Here is a 24,883-nt window from a genome sequence, read left to right as displayed (position 1 = left end):
CAATTTCAGGGCTTTTCAAGTCAGTCCTCACAGAGTGAATCTCACACCCCTAGCCAAGGAAGTTTCCAACAGTCTAGTGGGCCAACAGGTAATAGAGGACCAGGTAGAGGAGCTTGCTTCTCTTGTGGGTAGTTTGGTCACAAAGCCATGTAGTGCCCTCAACATTTCCACAATACAGGTAGTTAGAGGCCAGCAGCATCAGAGCCTACAGTGGGAGATGCAGGGAGATCCCATAGAGTGTTTGTAGCGGTGGATGACCGCCAAGCTGATCCTCAAGTGTCACACCATCGACTAGGTAAGGATCCTATGGGACCCAAATGATGAGACCTCGACGACTTGGGAGAATGCAGCGAAGATGAGGGAGCTATATTCTTATTTAGTTTAGGCTTCCAGGAGTAAACCTAGTTTTGGGGGGGAGAATGTAGTACCCCTACTCATTTGAACTCACTAGACTTATATTTTATTATTGTTTGTTTTCAGTGGATACATTACCATGATTTGTTATTCAGATTTTTATGACATTATTCATTCTTTATCTGGATATGAGATGCATAATTTATTTGCAGTATTTTAGTACTTGTGATTTATGGCATTTTATGGATTATTGCTATATACTGTCACTTTACTTTATATATGCGATGTGGAATTATATGTTGTGTGTCTGCGAGTGTATTGGATGCAAGGGGACGATTTTCATTCACTCATTTTGGTAAGATAGGGAACGCCGTGATTCTCCTTCATCGATGTGTATGTCATGTTTTCTATATTGTATATATATGCATGTGTGGTTCGATGATGCAGGATATTGTAGGTACAAGTACCGGGTAGGTACGAGGTATCGTCTCCACCTAGCTTCATAGGTCTAAGAATGCCTTATATTTTCCGATGGAAGTGGAGGAGATAGTAGTAAACCCTAGTTTTACTCATTTACACTTGTGTGAGTGTCTTTAGTTGGTCATCCTGCCAGTTAGTTCAGCCTTCGTATTTTGTTGTTTGATCTTTTTATGAGTATTTGCTTGAGGTTTGTTCAGTTTGTGTGTTTTATTGGATTTAATTAATTAATTAAGTGTATGAAGTTATCTCATAGTTGAATTATGTATGCATTGAGATTATAAATTTAATTAATTAAAAAAAGTTTATAAATTAAGTTGCAAGCTGCATGATATTAGAAATATATTTTATTTAAATTTTAGTGAAAAATAAATTAGATTAATTTCATTTATTGTTTCCTAGAATTTTAAATAAATAAAAGAATAAATAAATAAATGAATAAAAGAATTAATTAGAATTAAAGTATTGCTTTAATTTGTTTATTTAGAAAATTAATTAATTTGAATGAGAAAAGAAAAGAAAGAATAATGATTTTTAATTATTGCATGTTAGCTTACTTTTTGTTAGAAAATTAGAAAAGAAAATAAAATTTCTTTTATTACTAAATTTAGTTTTTTGGGGAAAAGATATTCAACCTAGAATTTTAGTTTAAAAAGGGGAATAGGTCTTTATTTTAGAGATACATAGGAAACAAGTTAGGGTTTTTAGGTGAAGCTTTTTTTTGGAAGCTAGTTGAAGGATTGGTTGTCTTCTACAAATTTCTTCCAGGAAAGCTATACCAGGTTGGGTGGCTTCTGTTAATTGATTGATTTAAAGAAAATATTTCTATTCCTTCTATCTTCTGAATGATGTGTGTGTTAAGATGTTTGTCATATCGTGTCTGATTAATTCTGTTCTTGGCTAAAGTCCATTTCTGAAGTTAAATTCTAGATTATGAAGAGAGATTATTTCCCGAGTGTTTGTGGATGAAATTTTGAGAAAATTGAGATAATGACAATTTTGCCAAGATTTTTATTGTGCATGGTAAATTGCAAGATTTGCGAAGTATGGAATTTACCAAAGGAAACAATCCGTCTTGTTTGATTTGTTCCGATATTGGCTATGGCAGTCTTTTTGATAAGTGTTTCTCTATGAAATTGTTGATTTACTTTGGAAATAAATTTAATTATCAATTAAATTTATTTGATTAATTAGGTTAAGGGAAAAATTATTTTTACTATATTATTCTTTTTAGAAAATATATAGTAATTAAATTTCCTTTTTAAAAATTGTATTGGATTATTAAAGTTCATTGGAAATAAATTTTATTAAAAATAAAATTTAAAGTAAATTAGGTTTTCTTTTTAAAAAAAAATTTAAACAAAAAATAAAAAAAAAAAATATACTTAGGTAGTAAGCTACCTATGGTAGCATCTGCTACTAGCGGTAGCATGGGCTACCATGAGTAGCACGTGCTACCGTGCACGATGGCATCGACATGACATTATAAAATTCGCTCTTCCCTAAAATTTCGTTGTGCAGTCCGAAATACAGAGTTTTGATATTCGTGCACTATATTTAATTTGGTATTAAATTAACTTATTAATATATGAAATATCTATGTAAATATTTATATATGTATATATATATGTATATATATAATTATATGTAAGTTAATATTATTTTGGACATTATGTTATTTGGTATTAATATTTTAATACTATGGAATTAAATTCTGAGTTGATAAATATATATTCAGTAATATAATTATAAGTGAATTATTTATAGGTATTCATATAATTATATTATATAAATATAATTTAATTTATAGTTATAAATTATATTTTATGAATGAAATTAAATTATAGGTGGTATTTTTCAGAAAAGCTCATAAATTTAGAGATTTTATATTTATGCTTGAAAACATTAGGAGATTTAATTTTTATGTGCTTGATTTAAATCTTATTGGACAAATGACAAAATTGATTTATTTGTATTGATATAATTGTATTTTCTTATCTTCTGGAAAATCTTTAATTGCAAGTTATTTATGCATTTGGCTGTTTTAAGGAAAGATTGCCTATATTAGGATCTTGTGTAAATGGTGTTTGTAGTCAAGCTTAATTCCATTGCAATTCTAGTTGAGTTGTCATTGTGTCCTATGTTAATATATCTCCTTGGTTAGGTGTTGTTGTATAACCTTATTGATGTGAGCCATTGTGTGCTTTGTCCAAATGGTCAATCTTGGGTTAGTTATGGCTATCTGTTTCGCCATAGAGTTCTCGTAGAGAGATCTTTCCTATTAGTGTCCTATGAGAGAGAGTGGATTTTGAGCGAGGGTTGTGCCCGGAGTGGATGACAGGATAACCCGTCGAAAGTTAGCTAAAAAGTGATAACCTAATAATATATTATGGGGGAGTGGAATAAATATTAATTAAGATAATGTACCTCGTGCATAGGTGAGTGCTAGTATAGGGCTCATAATGTTACGAGAAGGCCTGGAATGGCAAACTTACCACCTTTTCTTCACAAAAGGATTGGTAGTGTCCGCATGAGACTTAGGTGGAGCCGAAAGCCTGGAGAGGTTAATAGGACAGAGAGCCGAGACCTAGGAGGCCTACCATGGTAACCATCAAGCTATGCGATGACACTCTCTCCTTTGAGTCACTAGTGTTTTGTGAGTTGAGTCACATGGATGTTTGTGGAGTCTTGTAGTTCTTTCGTACTTGTCTTACTTTGCTTGCTTGAGGGTTTTCTACTATCTCCTAGCACGGTGGGGTGGTTCCATTTCGGGATCACATGGTCGGGTGGTAGTGCCACTTCCCATTGGATGTTCTGGATTGTATCTTCAGGCGAGGAAAGGCTTCACTAGTGTTTCTTGGTTTGTGGTTCATGTACCAGCTCATGTTCGTGATCATTGTTTAATTGAGACCTTGTGGTCATTGTATCAAACTTTTATGTAACCTTGATATTGTTACTTTGTAATCTATGGCATTATTGGAAGCCATGTATTTATGGGTATTGTATTATTATGTCAGTGGAATGTATGTTAATTCAGTTACTTTGATCTTTTGTATAAATGATTTATGGAAAATTGAATGCATAGGAATACTTGATTCTCTCATTATGGAATTTACATGTATGTGTAGTTTTAAACTTAAGCATTTACTTTATCTAATTAAATGGACAATTGGATTAACCATGGTGTTAATATAATCTACAATTAATCTTCGTTGCTAACCCTTAGGAAATCATTTGTTAGTCGTCCACTGTGTTACTAGACGTGCAATGGTTATAATTAATGCACTTAATAAGAAAAAAAATTATTTCACCCTTTAGTTGCCTAGTTGTGTTGTTTTCCTTTAGGTTCCTAGCGAGATATTACAAGTAGATTTAATGAAAGAAAAAAAGTAAAGGAAACCATGAGTAGGCTTAAAACATGCTTCTTATTATGTTATAGGGGGAGGCTCTAAAGATCTAATTTGTTGTTTTGTCAATCTCTTCTTGGTGTTCCATCTCTTATAAATAGTCAATCTTTTAACTTTCTTTGGTGCCACCATCTTGTTTGAGCTTGTTTGCAAATAAAATTCCTTCACCTATAACAACAACAAAAAAACTCAATGTACTAAAAATATTTCTTCAAATAACTTTATAATTATATTCAATACACAAAATATTATATAGACTATAATTTTATTTGTTTTAACAAAAATAAATCTACATCCTCTATTTACTTTTTAAATAAAATTAGAGTTTGGAAAAACAAAGAAAACTTTTAAATGAAGATTTATCATTTAAAGATGGATTAGTATGCATGATGCAAAAACTAAAAATATATTAGCATTTCTTTTTTAAGAATTAATCAAGGAAGTTCAAAATTCATATACCCAAGACCTACCCCATTATGGAAGGCCAGGAGTCACAGCTTAGAGTTCCACTTTTAGATGTCTCTATTGCGAGTTGAACTTGGGTCTCCACAGTGAGAACCCAGTGTTTTAACCAGTTAAGTTCAACCCCTTGGACTCAATCTTATTTCATATTAATAGTGATATAGGTTCATTTATATTTTGATGGACCACTTAGCACAATCTTTGCATGACATATCTATTTAATTGCTAAGAACCAACCATAAAGAAAATGTAACTGTACAAGAATTTATCTGAGAGCTCAAAATCTATAAAGTTCTTTCAGAAATGGATAATGTTGGTAAGGAAGAGACATTTGAAAGAGAACCTGGATAATGTTGGTAAGGAAAAGACATTTGAATGTGAAGGTTCTCATGAAGATAGGATAGGTAAGGAAGGAAGATATGGATATGTAGAACCTGGTAAAGATATCAATGGATATGAAGAAGAAAGAAAGCCTGAAATGGATCTGACGAAGATATGAATGTGCATGAAGATAGATAAGACAATAAAGGAAGATATGGATATGTAGAACCCAGTGAAGATATCAATGGACATGAACAAGAAAGAAAGCTTGAAGATGCATCTGATGAAGATATAAATGTGCATGAGGAAGAAAGATATAATGAAGATGGACATACATGACCTGAGGAAGATATGAATGACCATGAAGATGGATCTTATCAAAGAAGATATGGATACATAAGATATAGATATAGAGGGCTTTGGTATGGAGAAGCTGCTACTTTTGAGCAGATCTATCAATGTTATCTACCCATTTATACTGAAGATATAGGTATGGAGGACCTTATGAAGATAGAAATTGGTATGCAGAAGCAGCTACTTTTGAGTAGATCTATCAATGTTATCCTCCCATTTATACTGACAAACCGGAGCTGGAAAAAGCCAACAAAATTATAATGCCTCCATCTGCTCTTTCTCGTCTGATATCTCAAGAAATAGAGTATCGAATGCTTTTCCAGCTTCAGAATACCATCACAGGCCACATCTCACCCAGTGGAGTACTTGAATTTGTGGCTGAGGAGGGTATAATTTATATGCCACTTTGGAGATAAAGTTAAATTGAAGCATGCCACTCTTCCAAAGGGAACGAGTTTGAAATTGCAGCCCCACACAAAGAATTTTTTAGACATATCCAACCCAAAAGCTTTCTTGGAGGTTTCTTTGAGGAACTTCTCTTGTTTAACCATAGGGGATACCATTAAGATAGATTATAACAATACCACATATTGTATAAATATAGTTGAAACAAAACCTGAATCTGCCATAAGTGTGTTTGACACATATTTGGAAGTGGACTTTGCTCCTCCTCTTGATTACAAAGAACCTGAAAGGTTGCCATTAAATCCTACTAATATTTGCACTACTACATCTAGTGCAAGAACAACAAGAGAAATTACATCTAGAGAACATGGAGAAGAATCTCAATGCAGATTTAGTTCTTGCACTGGAGTTGGAAGCTGTCTGGATGGAAAATCTCTATCACCCAAAAGTCCGAAAATTAAATCAGCAAGGTCAAGATCCCCTTCAAGAGCTCCAATACGTCAACCGGGTAAGCTTGTATTTGGTGGCAACACCATTCATACCCATGCACTTGCTATGGAATTTGTAAAGGTGGGGACACAAAAAAGTGAAAAGCAAAGTGAAGAAGCTGATAGGTTCCAACTTTTTTGGAAGATTGTCAAGTCAATTCAAAGCATTTAGAATCTAGAAGCTAGAGTGGATTGCAAACTTCTCCCCTACTTCTTTTAAAAACTTATTGACAGATAATTTTTTGCTATTTGATGCCATTGTATATACTCAAAACAAGTTTAAGGCTTTGATTATAAAAATATTTGTTTTATATTTCATGTATTTTTAGCTTGTTTAAACATTTAGATTTGGGTCCACATATCTATACATGAATATATGAATGTGCTGTTATGAGTTCTCGTATATTTTCATTCTTCAAATCTATTTGTGGAATTAGTTTTAGTATTCTTCGCATTTCATTTATATTAATAAAAAGTTACCAATCTAGGCATGCCCTTTAGTTCATAAAAGAAAATTTTCTTATTAAAAAAACTTCCCTCTAGAAAATCAATTATTTATTTTAATAAATAGGAATATTACCAACATACCTTATGGTCATAAGGGATATAATAGTCAATAGCTAAAAGGTGCAGCAGATAACATTTGCAATATCATTGAAATGGATCACTAGAACAACGAAACAATTACAAATTTGACAGCATATACAAATGACTGAACTTAAGAGTAAACTATCAGCAAACTTAAAGATTAGATTAGTGAGAGAAGTTAAGAAAGTGGTTATACAGACAATTCCTAGGATAGGTGGATCAAGTTTGCAGTTGGAGAGAGCACAACTACCCTTATAAATTAATTTTTGAAATATTAATATATTGACCTAGCAAAACAAAATTTGGTGAAGAATGTTTATCTAAGAATTTGTAGTATGCACAACCCTATTGGAAAAATGATGAGTAGGTCCCTTAGACGGTAAGTTGGGACACACCAATTAGTGGCTTGGGCTTGGATAGTGCTCAGGCTACATTTTTCTGTACCAATTCATTAAGTGGATCATATAATAAAATGGATTCAAAGGATGGGTGTGAATTTGCTAGTATTATTTGTTTTCCAAGAATAGATCAACACATTCGTCTTTACTTTTATGTAATATCTAATGTGATTGATATAATCTCCCATGACTGAGATTTGATTTTCTTGCTTCCTTATTGTTGCTTCCACGTTCTGGCTAGCACCATCCAGCTTGTTGATGACCTCTAATATGATTTCAACGACCCAACGTTGTCATTACCTTCTCCCTTGTGTTCTTCGGTTAGTATTTGTAGTGTAATTTTGGGTGTGCCCTACTGGGATTGTACCAATAGGGTTGATATTTTTCAGGCAGCAACACTAAGATGGGTAAGGAGAGAATTTTGTCTTGTTAGGAAATCTAGAAAGGTGGAGGCACAGAAAAGTGAAAAGCAAAGTGAAGAAGTTAAAAAGTTCCAACCTTTAACAAGCAAAAAGTATTCATTAAAAGATTGATACTTTTACACATTCTTTTCTTGTTCTAGATCTGCAACGATCGATTGAAATATAAAATTATTATTCTTAGTTTTTTCCTTTTAATGGAACTAATATTAAAAGAATTTAAATAATTTTTTATTTTTTAAAACTAAAAACTAAAAAATAGTAAGAATAATTAACAAATGTTTAAAAATTGTTAGGTATTTTTTTTGTAATTGTACATTTTCCAAAATAAATTGAGGATTACTGCTGATCAAGTAGTTTTTCAATAAAATATTTGTATAAATTGATTATTTGTTTTTGATTAAAAAAGCAGTGTTAACTAGGACGTTGACTCTTTACATAGTCTCAAAAGACTATCAAAAATTTAAAAACAACCTCAAGGTGGCAATAGACCAAGTAGGGGTACAAATCCCAAACTAACAAGTTAGATAGACAAACACCTGTCAACCTTGCAACAACCCATCCCAACTCAAGAGTGGGGAGAAACACCCAAAACTTGATAAGGGGGGGTTGGGAAATAGAGGCAGATTTTCCCTTCCGCCTGCGACAAACAACTGTCCAAGAAACACTGTCATTAAGAACATTCAAAGAAAAATCAGGTAGGGGGACCCCATAGAAACACTGCCAGATTGTTTCTGCAAAACAACAATAGATTGTTGTTGTAGAACAACAACAAGAGAAGAATGAGGCAGAGGAGCAGAAGCAACAAAATATGTAGCCAAAGGAGCAGAAGAGTCCACAACATTAGCAAAGGCTTCATTAGCAGTAAGGGGAACCTCATCTTGGGAGGAGACAACATCCTCGAGGGAGGAGTCAATAGAAGCAGACTCAGAAGCATAAACTGTGAAATGATCTTAAGTGGCATCCTTCCACCAAGTTGCAAGATCTTGTTGTTACTACTTATCAAGTTGCCATTAGTTTTATATTCAAAGTCATACTATACATTCTAGTCAGTTAGTACTACCAAATCATGCAGTCGGTATACACACAGAGAAGTCGGTATGCACAGTCTAGTTGGTTACAGAAGAAAGCAGTTACAGAACATAGTATTCACCGAGCTGTCTACCGAGTATCTTTTTGAGGCTACCAAGTAGTAAAGATGACACACCGAGTGAAACGTGTTACCAGATAAATTGAACCTGGACATGCATATGAAAACGTGTTACAAGATCGAGGCACATCTAACCGTTATTACATTGGAAATTGCACCAGAAGATTATGTATGATTATAAGGACAATCTAACCAATGAAATATTTTGTTTAGTTATTCATTTGAGGAATCTTGTTTGTAAGATCGAAGCAATGAATTGGATCACCATTTTAAGAGATCTATTTATATAGCATGAGTTAAGAGAAAGGTGTGTGCATGTATGTATGAAGGAAGACTGTTACAGAGACACAGAGGTCACCGAGAAGGTTTTCAGAGAATAGTCAAAGAACAGAGTAAACAAAAGCGTTTACCAAGTTACTATATGGGTTACCAAGGTATGCTATAAGCAAGGTAATCTTATTCTGAGCACATAGAATCTGCTATAACATTTCAGATGTAAAGTTGCAGATATTTGTAATGATTTTATTGTAATATTGTGAAGTTGAAAGAGAAACCTTTAACAGGGTAAAAGACTCTAACCAAGTCTATAAATTGTAAAGCCTCTAACTAGGTGCATCATTTAGATTAAGTGTTGTGAAATCCTTTTACAAGGTAGATCTAACAGATCTTGTTACTCCTAACAGGGTAAGCTATCAAAAATAGCTAAACATGTAGCTCTAACCGAGGATCTTTATTATTGCAGTAGTGAAGTTGTGGGTGCCATCCCCACTGCAGTTTTTCTCTCTAACCAAGAGTTTATGCATAACCAAAATATATGTTTTATGGAGTGAATCATGTATGATTGTTATCTATTTGTTTTAAATTTATTTTATGTTACTGCACTATTCGGTTTATGCATAACATTAAAGTTATTATTCAAGAAAAGTTTTGAAGTACTGATTCACCTCTCCCCTCTCAGTACATTAGCTTTCCATATTGGGCCTAACAATTGGTATCAGAGCTACAATCTTGGAAAAGGGTTTAACTACCTAAAGAGAAAGATCTTATCAATGGAAGGCTATAAACAATCTTGAATGATTGTGTATTTGCAAGAAGAGATGGATCATGTGAATCAAGTGATTGCAGACATGCAAAGGCAAATGCAAAAATCTTTGAAAGTAAGAAGAAGATTATCTGATGACTTGCAGGATTCTCAAGAGTTAGTGGAAAAAATTGAGACATCATCTGAGAATAGTATATCTGAAGAAATTGAAGAAATGATTGGAGCATTGAAATAAAAGAACAAAGTATTGGCTGATCAACTAAAAGCAATGAAAAGAGAACATGAACATTTCAGTATACAGATGACTGAAAATCTAGATGCATTAAGGATAGCTAAGGATAAAGCAAGAGATCTACAAAGAGAGAAGCAACAAATTGAATTCTTAGTATCTAATAAGAATGATGAAATCATAAGGTTGACTGGGATTCAACAAAATATGATAGATCAACTAGGTTATGCACATCATGATGCAATTTTGAAGAATGATGAAAATCAAGCATTGAAATTTGAAGTATCAAGATTGATCAATGAACTTGAAATAGAGAAGAAATCCAAAGAAACATTGAAGAAGAGTTATGAAGCATCAAAGATGTTGGATGAGCAACTAAATACAAGAAGACCCAACAAAGATGCAGGACTTGGTTACAAAGGAAAAGACTCTACCGAGAAAGGAATTCATACTACCGAGAGAGTTGAATCATCAAAGCAGACTGGAAATAGGAATAAAATTAGAAGGAAGAAGCCTATTTGCTACTACTATGGAAATCAAGGTCATACTGCCAACATATGCCAGATCAGAAAAGGTAAGCAACCTAATATCACTAAGTCAAATGAGTATTGTTACAAGTGCAATAAATATGGTCACACATCTAATCAATGTAGGACAAAGTCTGTTAACAATCATCAGAAGGCAAAATTCAAAGGGTTTTGTAAAAACTGCAATAAATATGGACATAGTACCGAGAAGTGCTTGTTTAAGCAAAAAATCACATGTGGTCTGCACACCGAGCAAACACTAGTGGTTATCAAACCCACACAAATCCTTACTGATAATATGTAGCAGTACCATGGGATTACAATACAAGGATATGGTGTGCATGTTGTGGGAGATATGGACATATAAGTGCCAACTGTTTTATAAGATTTGGAATGAACAACCGAAGATCATGGAGAAATCCTGGTATGGCATGTTTTCATTGTCACAAAGTTGGACATTTAGCTGGAGATTATAGAGATCAACCTAGAGGTGACACTGAAGAGATAAAAGAAAAATTCAAGATGATTTGGAAAAAGAAGGAAATCATGTCAGATGAAGAAAGCACCTTACCTACCGAGTTAGGTGCACCTATTCCAAATTAATCAGCAAAGGTATGAAGGGACTGCATTCTCTAAAGGTTAAATCATAACAGTTCCTATTCTACTATGTGCTAAATTCAAAATCTGCATAGTTAAGATGCATTAGTAAGTTTGAAATTCTATCAAAAGTACTTTATAGAAAACCTGTCAAGTCGGTAAACAAGGAAATTTGGTTACTCAGTTAAAATGAAAGAAAAGAGAGTAAATCAGTTAAAGGTAAACCGAGTGCATTTAATGTTTTGACCTAACTTGCACGGATCCCGATAAGGTATTTTGTGTACTTAAAGGTATTTTCGCGGTTATTTTCATTCACCAAGTTTTCAAGAGAGTAGAGCAGAGCGAATCAAGGCGATCAAACTTCACTCAAAGTGAATCCAAGGTATTTACATCAAATCTCATCACTGTTAAGCTGTTTTCCGATCTTGTCAAATTGCTATTATCTACCGAGTGTGAAATGTTTGCCGTTTGTAAACCATCAAACCCTAAGGATAGTTTGCTAAGTTTTATCTAGAATTTACAAATGGCACCTAAGATCCAGGATCCTGTAGTTGTCAAGAATGTGGAGAAGCCATCTCTGAAATACACTTTGACTCCTAAAGTCGCCTCTGAATAGGATGGCAAAACTGCCTTTTCACTCATCCTAGATCAAGTCTTGTTAGTCAAAGATGTTAGATTCTTCACCAAATGCCATGTTGAAGAACTCAGTCATGTTGAGATTAGTGACACATATGATGAGCTATGTACCGATGGCAAAATGGATAGCAAGTTTGAGCATATAAAAATCAAGGGATTAACTGAAGCCCTAGCCTATCCCCGTGTGTTCAAACCCTAGTGGGTTAAGATTGTTTTAAGTAGAGTTCATGATGATTTTATGTGGCTAGAAGAGCAACCATTCAAAATCACTAAGGAAATCATTCACGTGATCACCGGATATCCTATCTATGATCATGCACGAGCACAAAAAATGATATCATAGAAGGAGTTAATCAGTTTAATTGGAGTAGAATCTGATTACCGAGGATTGAAACTGAATAATGTCACTGATGCAGAACTTAAATTTGCAATTAGAGTAATTGGTTACTGTTTCTTCCAATCAGCAAGGGAAAACAGTGTACCATGTGCCGCAGTTGACTTAGCCTACAAAATAGTGAAAAAGGGAATGAACTAAATTTATGTGAAGTGTTATTGAAGAACTTGTTTGAGAACCTGAACACAATAAGGAAGCCGAAGAAGAACAACTCGGCAAATACATTGAAGTTTGGTTCACTTCTTGTATGCATGTTTTTCTACTTTGAGAAGTTCTTTTCCTCAGTCGGTAAAGTAGTTTGGGAGCTACACCGACCTATCACCCATCAAATTAATGACTTTATCAAGAAATTGGGAGATAATTTTAATGATATCATGGATGACTACTTCAGCAAATTTCAAGAAAAGATGCACAATAGGTACCGTATTCCACCACAGCTGGTAGAGAAATATAAGGATAATATATGTTTTGAGGTAAACACCGATTACTGCTATGTGAATGCTGTAGAACCGAGGACTCAATCTTTGCCACCAATGGGTTACAAGATTGACTATGATATCACACAATAGGAAGTTGACGCATATCTTACACTGCCGAGGCATGCTACTGAATTGAGATATGGAACTTATGAAGAAGTTAAGGAAAAGGTGAAAAAGAGCATTGTAGTACCTAAAACTACAAGAAAAGATACAAAGATGATAAAGGTTTTATCTGAGAAATTCAGAGAAGAATCCTCCTCTACACCTATCAAAGGAACTCTTGCCATTACCAAAGAGGAATCAGAAGCTCAAGAGGCAGCAATAACATTGAGTACCAAGTTGCCTAAGGGTAAAGTTTTGAAAAGAAAGAAACTGGACACTACAAAAGCCCTACCAACTCCACCAACAAAGAGACCCAACACTAGAGCATCAACTGCATCACCAAGTAAGAAACAAAAGAATGTTACTATTCCCAAGGTAACCAAAACCTACAAGAAATCTACTCGAAGACTCATTCTGGCAAAAGAGTCTAGTGATATAGAATCTGATGATGCAAACAAATTCCAGATTGTAAAAAGCAAGAAGGTAAATATTCATAGTGTTGAAAAATTTTGTGCCAATCTTAAAGAATATGGTGGATTTGCAGGATTTAGATATGTAAAGTATGAGATTAGGAATAATGATGAGAAGCGACAAATTGAAGAAGTTGTCATCTGCACACTTCTAAAGTTTCAGCTAGCTCCATTAGAACTAGTAAAGTCACTTCTGAGTGAACTATACTTACATATTGATAATAGGTGGAAATATGCAATGGACTCAGAGAAACAAATTAGAGGATGAAGTCTAGTCCATCTATTTCCTGATATGTCTGTAGCAGAAATAAAGGAGCATTTGACAACCTACAATTCTAAATTTCTTGTCAAACAGAGAGACTTAAAATTGATGAATGGGCTATATATTGATGTAGAAAATGAGACAAAAGAGAAATGGTAGGAAATCTTCAAAATAAAGGATGTCAGTGAACAATCTCAAATTGAAATTGTTGATGTCACCGAGCAAGATCAAATGTGAGAGACAATAATCCAAAGCTAAGTGACCCGTTGAGAAGCATCTTTGACTACGAAAGGGGAAGCATCTTTGTTAATGAAATTGAGAATATTAATAATGATTGAAATACTCATTATTGATGAGTTATAGATGTCATTTTTAGCTGTATTATTTTTGGATGGTTGTAATAAGTTAGCTTGTTATGGGGTTGTATACCTATTCAAGTTATTAAAAGAAAAATGAAAAAAATACAACTAAATTTCTAAGATCAAATGCTCTCGCCTCTTGAAGTTGGCCCTCCCACATTGGAAATATAAGAGCATATAAGAGATTTGTAAGAAGGGATTACACTTGATTAACCTATTATATAATTTTTGACATGTAGTAAGACATATGAATAGAGATAATGGATCCATTATAGAGCATCCAATTTGGCAAAAGTGGGTTATTGATAATCTTATGATAGGTGGAAGGGCTACATTATTTTTAACTTGTGGACTCATATTGAGATTCAAGCATTACATTTCAACTCTAGATTTGGGTGCCACATTTTTTATGGTTTTAGCTTTTCTAACCATACTCATTGTTTCTCCTATTTATTGGGTGTTTAGGATGTAAGTTAGACATTGTTTCTTGTGAGTATTATTGTGTTGTTATGATTTCTCAAAATTTCTTATTGGTGATATGTGTACAAAGGATTAAACTCTACAATTTAATTATAACAGTTAATTATCAAATAGTGCATTAAAATTATTTGGAGTGTAGTGTATTTATTTTGAAAATATTTCTACCACATAAATTATTATGTTATGGTTAGTTATTTTTGGTTTATTTCCTTGTAATTGTATGATTAGTTTAGTCATTTTACAAATTTAGTCGTTTAGAGAAAATGTATTCTACACCTATAAATTCCTTCCCTTAGTATTAGAGCTTGATAGCCTCAAATTATAGACATTAGAGAAATGGGTTTTTATAACAATGTTAGATTGAGTAAGAGCTTGCATCATAGAATATCTTTTTGTCAAAAAAGGGAAAAGCTCAATATGGGGAATAATCTTTTGGATATATATCTATGGATGATATGCTATCAGACAATAAATAAAATTGAGAGAAAAGAAAAGGTTCACAATTACGGTCTATTTAGTATACTTTATATTATTGAATGCATGTAATTAAGTGAATGGTGTTCCTCTCTACTGGAATCTGGGGGAGATTTACTAGGAAAAATCTTTGGTAAATAAATATTTCCTAATAAAAAAATAGTATACTTTTAGAATGGAGGAGCATGGCTTTTTGTTTGGGTGCCTAAATGCTTCCAACAATATTGTTAAGAAATTTCACTCTATTTGAGTAAAGATTGAGGAGGAGATCATTGCATGGATTTTTTGCAATGTTCTTTGTTATATTTATGGGATCACTTGTTGGTAGCAATTTAGAACTCAAGAAAAATGTGTATTTTTATTATTACTTCAATTAGAAATGAAGAGAAAAAATATGAAATTTATTAAGGAGGCCCTAGAAATTTAGGGAAGAAGAAAAAATAAAGAGAATAACAAGATCATGAAGAGAGATAAGTGTGGATGTAAATTTTTTATTTACAATAAACTTGGGCATCTAATAAGAGAGCTCAAGGATAAGGAAAAGAAAAAGAAAATTGACGATGAGAAATTTTTAATGGCATTAGCAATGAATAAATCAAAAGTTGAATGGTTGATAGATTATGGAGCTTATTTTATCATGATCTCACATCAAATCTTTTCAAGGTAAAAAAAACTATAGTTGGAAGTTACACCTTGGAAATGAGATGGAGACAAAAAAAGAGAATCTTAGCATACTACCCAATCTTGTAGCATTAACATGTCATCCAATCCATAATATGAAAACAAAATATATATATTTTTTTATTGCAACTCTCATTTGTATATTTATACCAAAAAAAAAACCTCAAAAGGAATTACATATATGGTGGATTACATCAAGAGACAATTAAGAAATTTTACAATGTTTTTGGGCACTTCATACCAACCACTCTTGGAATCTTCATGCCTAAACACTTTCTTGGCTTCACTCCTCTGTTGAAATATGATTTTCCCCTTCACATTATAACTCTCATGTTTTTGATGAACACCCATAATACACCTAAAAAACTATTTGTTCTTTTTATCTAGGCCTTTAATTTGTAAGCCAATTTTCCTGTACTCTTTCGCAACCAAGTCTCTGAAGAGGCCTAGAAGTTCTTCCTTCAATGTTATTGTTGTTTATTTCTTATTATTAATACCATCGAGTGATATATTTTGTAGAGTTTAAAACCTTTTTTGAGGTGCCAAAAAGTGGAACCCAAATATTCTCTTTCATTTCTCTCAACTTCACCTTTGAGATTATTTCAAAAAATATGAAATAAAATGTCGTGCTTGGTTTGAAAATGTGGCATAATTGTTGCTACACCATATCCAACACCTTTTTTTGTCTACATACATGAAAAATGAATAAAATCATGAATCAATTTGTGCTCCAATATAAATTGAAGAGGTTTAATTATTTTCTTAAAAAATAGTAGCTTTTCCTCCCTTCTAAGCACCCAAATTTTAAGAATAAGACAAGAATGGAACATCAAAGGTAATTTTCCTTATACAAATTTTTTTTTCCATAAAAAATTGATAAATAAATTAATTTTTAATTCTATAATATGCCAATAGATCCCATAAATGGTTGAAAAATTAGATTTGTGGAATATAATAGTCTTAAAACCACATTAATAACCCTATTTGCTTCTAATTGTTGAAATGGAAGTCAAGTATTAATAAAAAAAATATTTTATCTTTCAAAACTAGAAAATATGCTCTTGAAGCTCCAACCTACACCAAAAATTTAAAAATTAAATATCCAAATAAATATTCTTTTTTGGTGAAGCAAGATTGCTTGTGTGCCTAGATTCTCCTACATTAGACTCACCAAGTAAGAATTTTGTGAGCATGGGCTCACAAAATGGAGTTGTATTAGACTAATAAAAACACTTCTTCATTTTCCTCTTCCAACATCTATCCAGGACATTTGTCATCCTTCTCAAACATGTCTTCTCTACACTCTTCCTCAATGAGGATTTTTCTCCACCATAATCTAACCTCCTCCACCAATTGGAACTCTCCCTCTTCTCTAATGTTTTGGGGTAAAACCCACTATATTCTAGCCACCTTACCAAAATTATTTGCACTATTATTTGTATAAATTCATACATATTTTTCTATACATATAGATCAAACCAACAAAATCCATCTCTACATTTACATCATCATTTTTCTCAACATACAAATAATCTTTCATAAATTCAAGAAATTATGGTTTTACCTCTTCCTTTTTTATTATTGAAAAATTATTTTTCTCTCCATCTTCTATATTTTATTCATCTTCATACAATCCATTCTTTTCTTAAACATACAAATAAAAAATGTTATACATTACCTCTTTCTATGCCATTACTGAAATATCTTCTTCACTCTTAGCTACATAATAAAATAGCTTGATTCCCTCCAAAGGAATCTTAGCTTGTGTTGAACCCTCCTACACATTCACCTTTTATCTATTCATTCATGGAATCACTAAGGAATACTACTTTAATATTTCATTTCTCTTCACCTGCATACATAAATTCATTTGCAAATACATCTTTGTTAGAAAAATAATGACACTCCTTTTTACCCATATTTTCCTATTATCTTCTCTTTCTCATTTTTGTTCTCATTCCCCTTAAATATTTTAGTATAATCCTCAATTCATTAATTATATCCTTTTACATTCTCTCACTTTTGACAAGGATTAGAATTCCTTGAGGATTTCTAATTAAAAAACCCAAGCTCTTCCTCTTTTTCATCTTCATGTGCAATTTTCAACCTACAAAAAAACTCACATTCACACTTATCCTCTACATGACAATAGAGATTTCTAGAAGATACATGCTCACTTCCTCTAACCAATCTCTCTTAGTGGAGGAACTATGTACACCATCTATCCAAGTACAATCCTTATTATAAGAAAACCAACATGTTCTCATACATATTTCTTTCAACCGAATGTAGATTACCTCACATTCAACAATATATGTACACTCTCAAGATCTTTGACTCTAATTCTAGTTGATGAAAAAAAGATTGCAAGGTCTTATCAAACTACCCAATCTTGGAGCCTTAACATGTCATCCAATCCATATATGAAAATAAAATCTGAAAAAGTAAAGTTTATTGAAAGTCTCATTTATATATTCATATAACAAAATGCATCTTCTGATGATTAGGGTTTCTCTATAACAACAATCTACTCCAAGTGTGGATGATTTCTCTAAGGGGGCTCCCCACTTGATCTTCCTAGTAATGATGCCCCTAATAATAGTATTGCCTAGCCTATTGTTTGTTGTAGGCATAAATGTAAGTCCTCTCCCTCCGAATCTCAGAGTCAAGTTGGGGGTGATTCTAACCACTCTTGAAGAGGGTTCATAGATTTCTACTATTGTGCTGTTTTTAATTTTGTAGGGCTTTGGCAGTGGTCCTCTAACTTGTTGTTTTTGGCTTGCTTGACCTAAGCTTGTATAGGGTCAGCACCCTTGTTTTGATGCCTTGTTTTCTCCACCCATGGGCTGTTTGTATACAAGACCAACACCCTTGTTTTTCTACTTATTTTAATAAAAAATAAAATTCCTCAAAAAAAATTCTGTGGAAGATTATGACAAGAGAAAAAATTTAAAATTTTTATATTGATTCTAAGCACTTTGTGTCTATAAGTCTTTGAATCTTCATGCCTTCACACCTTCCTAGCTTCACTCCTCTTTTGAAAATTGAAGCGTTTTCAATTAATTTTCAAAAAATCGCTATCATTTCCCTCCAATTTTAGTACCTAAACTAAAAGAATAATTAATTCTCTACAATGACAACAAATCTTGTAACATTGTGTTGTGATTATGGTTATTAAAACTTAAACTTTTAAATGTATCACATAAGCTTATAATATTTATCATTATTTCAAAAATAAAAGTGAAAAAAAGAATTACACAAATAATGAATGCTGACTTGTAAAAATAAATCTTGCTAGTCTAGTCTAGTCTTCATATAGCCATTACTACAAAAATGATAGGAACATCATCCAGGACTTTCATATTGCTGGTCTAGTCTTCCAATAGCCATTACTACAAAAATTATAGGAATAGCGAGGAAGCGAGTTCTTGTCCAACATGTTCAAATCCCCCTATTTTCTTCTTTGAATCATATCACTAATTGCTATTCAACTTTTTGGACGACCACATTTGCTTCTACAATAAGAGTGTCATTAACCAGATAGTCATTTGAAGGATCATAAATTTCTTTAAGGGGAATGAAATTTGTGAAAACCCAGTTCCTCTGCCAAGGATTGAACCGGTGAATGGTGTTTGTATTAGAAACATATAACATGATTAAGTTTGCATCACATAATGGCCACAAAGATGTACATGTTAAACAATAAAACATTGTGAAATCTTTTCACCCAAAAAAATGACTAGAGTTGAGAAAATATAGCATAAAAATTTGATGTGAATTACCCTAAAATACATCTCTGCCCCATTGTGTAAGTATAGATCATTTCCTCAATAAACAATTTAAAAATATTTTGCCATCAACTTGGCCAACTAACATGGGCATCAAAACTATTACCTATACAAATAATCCAATACCTAAGGAGAACCATTACAATCCACATTAATGTGTATAGATATAATTATTATTTTTTAAACAACCATAAAGAATATATTAATGTTAGGAAAAATTTTCAACCTTGTTATTGTTATCTTTCAATTTAATTATTAATTGATAAATAATAATTATGTTTTAGTTGTATGAAAGTTTCTAATGTAATTGTGATCATTTTTGTTCTTGAAAGAGAGGTCACAAGTTCAAATCTCACAAGGGGTAGGGTATGTATAGCTCATTTGTAGCATAGTTAGGTGCATCCCACAAGGAGTACAAGGTAGTCCCATATTGCTCTAACCAATCTGTAGACCCATATACAAATTGTTGGCATCGTGGACTATAAAAGATCGTTTCCTTTCCTTCCTTGTAAGATATTTTTTAATTGTCAAAATAATAAAAGTATGAAAAATGAGAAAGATAAATGAAAGCCTACTAAGATAAGGAAGATATTTCAAAAGATAGATAAAAACACAAGTTGAAACAGGAAATTTCTATTTTTTGTGATTTATGCCTAATTAGTTTTTGAAACCATTTATGGTTTATGGTTTCTCTCATGCCTATATATGTAGTGCTTGAGTTGAAAAAAATATATGTTATTTATAGGTTGTTGAAGAAAAGATGTGCTACAGAAATTTAGAGAGATAAGTTGTATTGATGTAACTCATTTGAAAGATTAATAAAAGTCTTGAATCTCTTTGGGTGTGGATTGTTTTTTTGAAAGGGTTTCTTCACATAATTCTTGAGTTATGGTTTGCATTTTTTTTTAATCCATTTCTATCTACGATTCATTATTTCCTTTTTATTTGGTTGCATAAAATTATCAGTATAGTTTTACTGTAAAGTTTCAAGCTATTTTCATTATTTGGTACCAAAGCCAAGCTGGGTTGATTTGAGAAGGAGATGCCTTTCTTGTAGTGTTTGATAATTGGGTTTTTTGTTGTAGTAGGAGTGTCTTATTTTTCTTGCAGTTTTAGATTTAGTGCAATAAGAGATCATGACTATCTCATCTTGATTGGAAATTGAAAAGTTGAACAATTTTGGATATGAGGTTTGGAGCTAAAGATGGAATAGAATAAGAGAGATTTACCAAACTAAATTTTCATTAAAAATTTATTTCTAAAAAGAAAGTTATATTCTCTTAAAATGAATGATGGAAACTCAATTACAAAATACTTGAACTCATTTAATCTAATCCTTAGTAAATTGAAGTCAACTAATGTAAATACAGAGTAGGAGATATAGGAGGATAAATGTATTCTTTTATTATGTTAACACTACCGGAATCTTAAGATAATATTATTCTTGCAATTAGTGGTTCTTCTTACGTGATATAAAGTTGGATGCTCTTGTTGCCACTCAAATTTGAGGAAATGAAAAGAAATATTTCAAAGGGTTCTAAAGATGCATTGCATGTATGACATAAAAATAAGGAGAAAGGTAAGGACAAGATGAAAGGCGACAAGCACAAATCTAAGGATCGTTTTAAGTCCAAAGGAAGCTCTAATCCACCTATTAAGAGTAGATTGAGGTGTTGGAAATGTGGTAAGAATGGGCATCTCAAAAAGGAATGTAAGAATAAAAAGAGAATTAGTGATGGTTCATCTATAATTTAATCCTCTGATGATGAAGTTTTTGATGTTTTTATTATTTCTGTTAATATGACTTATGATGACTCTTGGTTAGTAGATTTAGATTCATCCTACCACATGACTCCTCATAAGGAGTGGTTTGAAACATATTCAGCTTATGATGGTGGGGGAGTTTTCATCAGAGATAATAAGCACATGGAAATTTTAGTTCGAGGGGAGGTAAAATTTGTCTTCAATGATGAAAGGGTTAAAACGCTTAAAGATGTAATGCACATTCCTAGTTTAACTAGAAATTTAATTTATGTATCTAAAATTAATGATTCAAGGGTGCATGTTACTTTTGAAAAGATTGGTTGCAAGTTTAGCAGAGGAAATTTGATTTTAGCTAAGGATAATAGGTGTGGTACCCTATTTATCTTGATGCTTCTACTTTCTATTACTTTATTAATGTAACTAATAACTCTATATCATGTAAGATATGACACCATAGTATGGGCTATATTGGTGAAAAGGTTCTAAAAGCCCTCATAAATAAAACAATGATTGATGGTTTCTCCAGTTACTATACTAATTTTGATTTCTGCAAACATTATGTATATCGAAAGCAACATAGAGTATCTTTTAAATCTAGAAGTATGAGAGCTAAACAAGTTTTGGAGGTAATTCATAAGATGTTTTTGGTCATGTGGATGTAAAATCTATTGGAAAGTCTCATTACTATGTTTCCTTTATTGATGATTATTCCAAATATTCATGGATTTACTTTTTGAAGGAAAATTTTGTTGTTTTTTCTACATTTAAAGAGTTTAAAACCCGTTGAGAAACAAACAGATAAAAAAGTAAAGATTTAAAGAATAGATGATGCTAGTGCCTTTTTCTCTAAGTTTTTTTTATGATTCTTGGAAGCATGCAAGAATTCTTAAGCAGAAAACAACTCCATACACCCCACAACAAAATGGGTAGCTAAGAGGATGAATATGACTTTAATGGATAGAGCTAGAAGCATGTTGCGTAGTGAAAATCTTGAACAATGTTTTTGGGATAAATCAATTCACATTGGTTTTAACTTGGTTAATAGATCACCCACTTCTACTCTTGTTGATAAAAAATACCTATGAAGTATGGATACGTAAATAACCATCAACTTCACATTTTATATTTTTTAGCACTGAGGCATATGTTCATGTTCGTAAAGAAAAATGATCTAAGCTTGATTTCGGAGCTAACAAGTGTTTTTTGTGGCTTATGATGAAAACATTAAGGATTATAAGCTTTGGGATCCTATAGAAATGAAAATGATATATTCTAAGGATGTAATTTTTAGGGAGATAAAGGAATTAATAAATGACGAATAATAGAAGGATACACTACAGAAAGATATTAAGGTTACACTACAAAAAGATACAGAGGTAGAACTGTTAGATCTTGTGCATATATGTGTGTGTGTGGGGGGGGGGACTATTGGATGTCTTGTTGGATGAGTTGTTTTGTGTTTCAGTGTTGCAGTCAGTTTGGGTTCATTGGTTTAGCATGCATATTGCAGATGAGTTGATGTGGTTTAATAGGTTTTGTGATATGTATCTTAAGTTCATTCAATGGAAGTTTCAGAGGTCTGCATGGTGATTTGATCGAGTAATTTGATTTGGTATTATAGTTGATATTTAGGAATTTTTGAAAGTAAATGCTACATTAAAAGAGATAAAAATCTAGGGAAATTTGATGCTAGAAGTGATGAAGGAATCTTTCTTGGTTAGTCTACCAAGAGTAAGGCCTATCAGTGTTACAGTAAGAGACTGAGAAAAAATGTTGAAAGTACTAATGTGAAAGTTGATGAAGGAAATATGAGACAGATCAGATCTTGCAGATAGGATTCTAATGATCAAGATGCTAGTTCAGATAAAGGGAAGCAAGTATAGACCCAAAACCTAAATCAAATTGATCCAAAAAAGTTTGAGAATGAAGGAGAAGGTACAAATGCTAGTGCTGAAGAAAGAGTTCAAGAACCAAAAAAATCAAGGAAATCCTAAAACTCCGAGGTATGTGAGATTGAATCATTCAGAGAATCAGATTATTGGTAAAATGAAATTATTTTTTGGACTACAAATTACTCTCTTGATAAAGGTATCTTGTTATCTTAGAGCAAGTATGTGAAGGAATTGGTGAAGATGTTTGGCTTAGATGAATCAAAACGTGTTGGTACACCCATGATTACTAGATGCAAATTGACCAAGGATGATGATTCACCAAAAGTTAATCATACCAGATATAGATCTATGATTGGTGGTTTATTCTGTTTGACTCAAACTAGACTTGATATAATGAATGTTGTAGTCACGTTGCTAGATTTCAAGCCGATCCTAAGAAAACTCATGTTACTGCTATGAAAAGGATATTCAAATATTTGAAAGGTATTGTTGATTTTGGGTTATGGTATTTTAAGAATAATGACTTTACTTTGAGTACTTTTACAGATGTTGATGACCGGAAAAACAACACTGGTGGTGCATTCTTTTTGGGTAAGAAGTTGGTCTCTTGGGCACGTAAGAAGTAGAATGCTACATGTTTATCTACTGTAGAGGCTTAATAAATTGCTACTGCTAGCAATTGTGCGTAGGTAATTTGGATGAAGCAAATGTTGAAGGATATAGGTATTATCTATGATGAACCTATTTCATATACTATGACAATTAAAGTGCTATCAATATTTCAAAGAATCTGGTGTTTCATTCTAAAGACTAAAAGCATATATCTATCAAGTTTCATTTCTTGAGAGAGAAGGTAAATGGGAAAGAAGTCAAATTGGAGTATCTATCTACAAAGGAATAAATTGTAGACATCTTTACGAAGCCTTTTCCTAAAGATACTTTTGAATTTCTCAGAGACAAGTTATGGGTGATTGCCCCTCCTGATAATAACTAAGATACATGGATTTTCATCAATTCGATGAACCTCATAGAGATATCTTGTGATCTGGATTGATGAGTTGTGGTTGCTACTCAGAGGGAGTAGTCACTCACATGGCTTAGTTGTTCAGATTGGTGAGCTAATTCAAAGGGAGGAGATATTCTAATTTTTGTGTCTTTGTCATTGATGTCAAAGGGGGAGAAAAGCATGTGAAAAACCCTGAAGCATTTTGGGGTAGAGATTTAGAGTTGCAGAATTTTTGAGTTGTTTGTTATAGGATGAATTGATCCTTTGCATTGATTGATTTTCACATTCATATGTTGCCATCAATGCCAAAGGGGGAGATTGTTAGATATTGGTTGATATGTTATCATTGATATCAACATATATGTGTGTGTGTGTTGGGGGGCAATTATTGGATGAATTGTTTTGTGTTTTAGTGTTACAGTTAGTTTGGGTTCGTTGGTTTAACCTGCATATTGTAGATAGATGATGTGGTTAAATGGGTTTTGTATGGTGATTTGATCAAGTTATTTGATGTGGTATTATGATTGATATTTCAGTTGTTCATTATTGATAGAGTTTGATAAATTTGTGTGTATTTCTTTGAATTTGTAATATCTTTGATTGTGGATGTTTGGAATGTCTTCTGGACATTAATGTGTGCCCTCAGCTCAAGTGGTTTATGATTTGGAAATCCATAAGAAAATATTTCATGTTGACAGTCATTTTTGTGAGTGTTCTTGAGGTTCAGTATAATGATGATGATGATTCTAGTAATGCGAGTTGTTGTGGTTGTTGCAGTGCAATTCAAGTTACTTATGGGTATTTCTAGATTGTGTGCTATGTGTATTGGTGGTCTGCATTGATCCTTGTGCACGTTATTGAATATTTTCTCATGTTCG

The 24,883-nt window shown here is 32.6% G+C and overlaps 1 pseudogene; it reads left to right on the top strand.

Moving 5' to 3' along the window:
• Positions 1-776: 776 nt before the first annotated feature.
• The window catches only part of LOC131067252 (uncharacterized), a 36,293-nt pseudogene continuing 12,186 nt past the window's right edge, over positions 777-24,883 (top strand).

Source organism: Cryptomeria japonica, chromosome 7 (genome assembly GCF_030272615.1).
Source record: "Cryptomeria japonica chromosome 7, Sugi_1.0, whole genome shotgun sequence".
Classification (NCBI taxonomy): Eukaryota; Viridiplantae; Streptophyta; class Pinopsida; order Cupressales; family Cupressaceae; genus Cryptomeria; species Cryptomeria japonica.
Note: the sequence above shows the minus strand (reverse complement) of the source record. Positions and strands in the feature narration are given on the sequence as shown.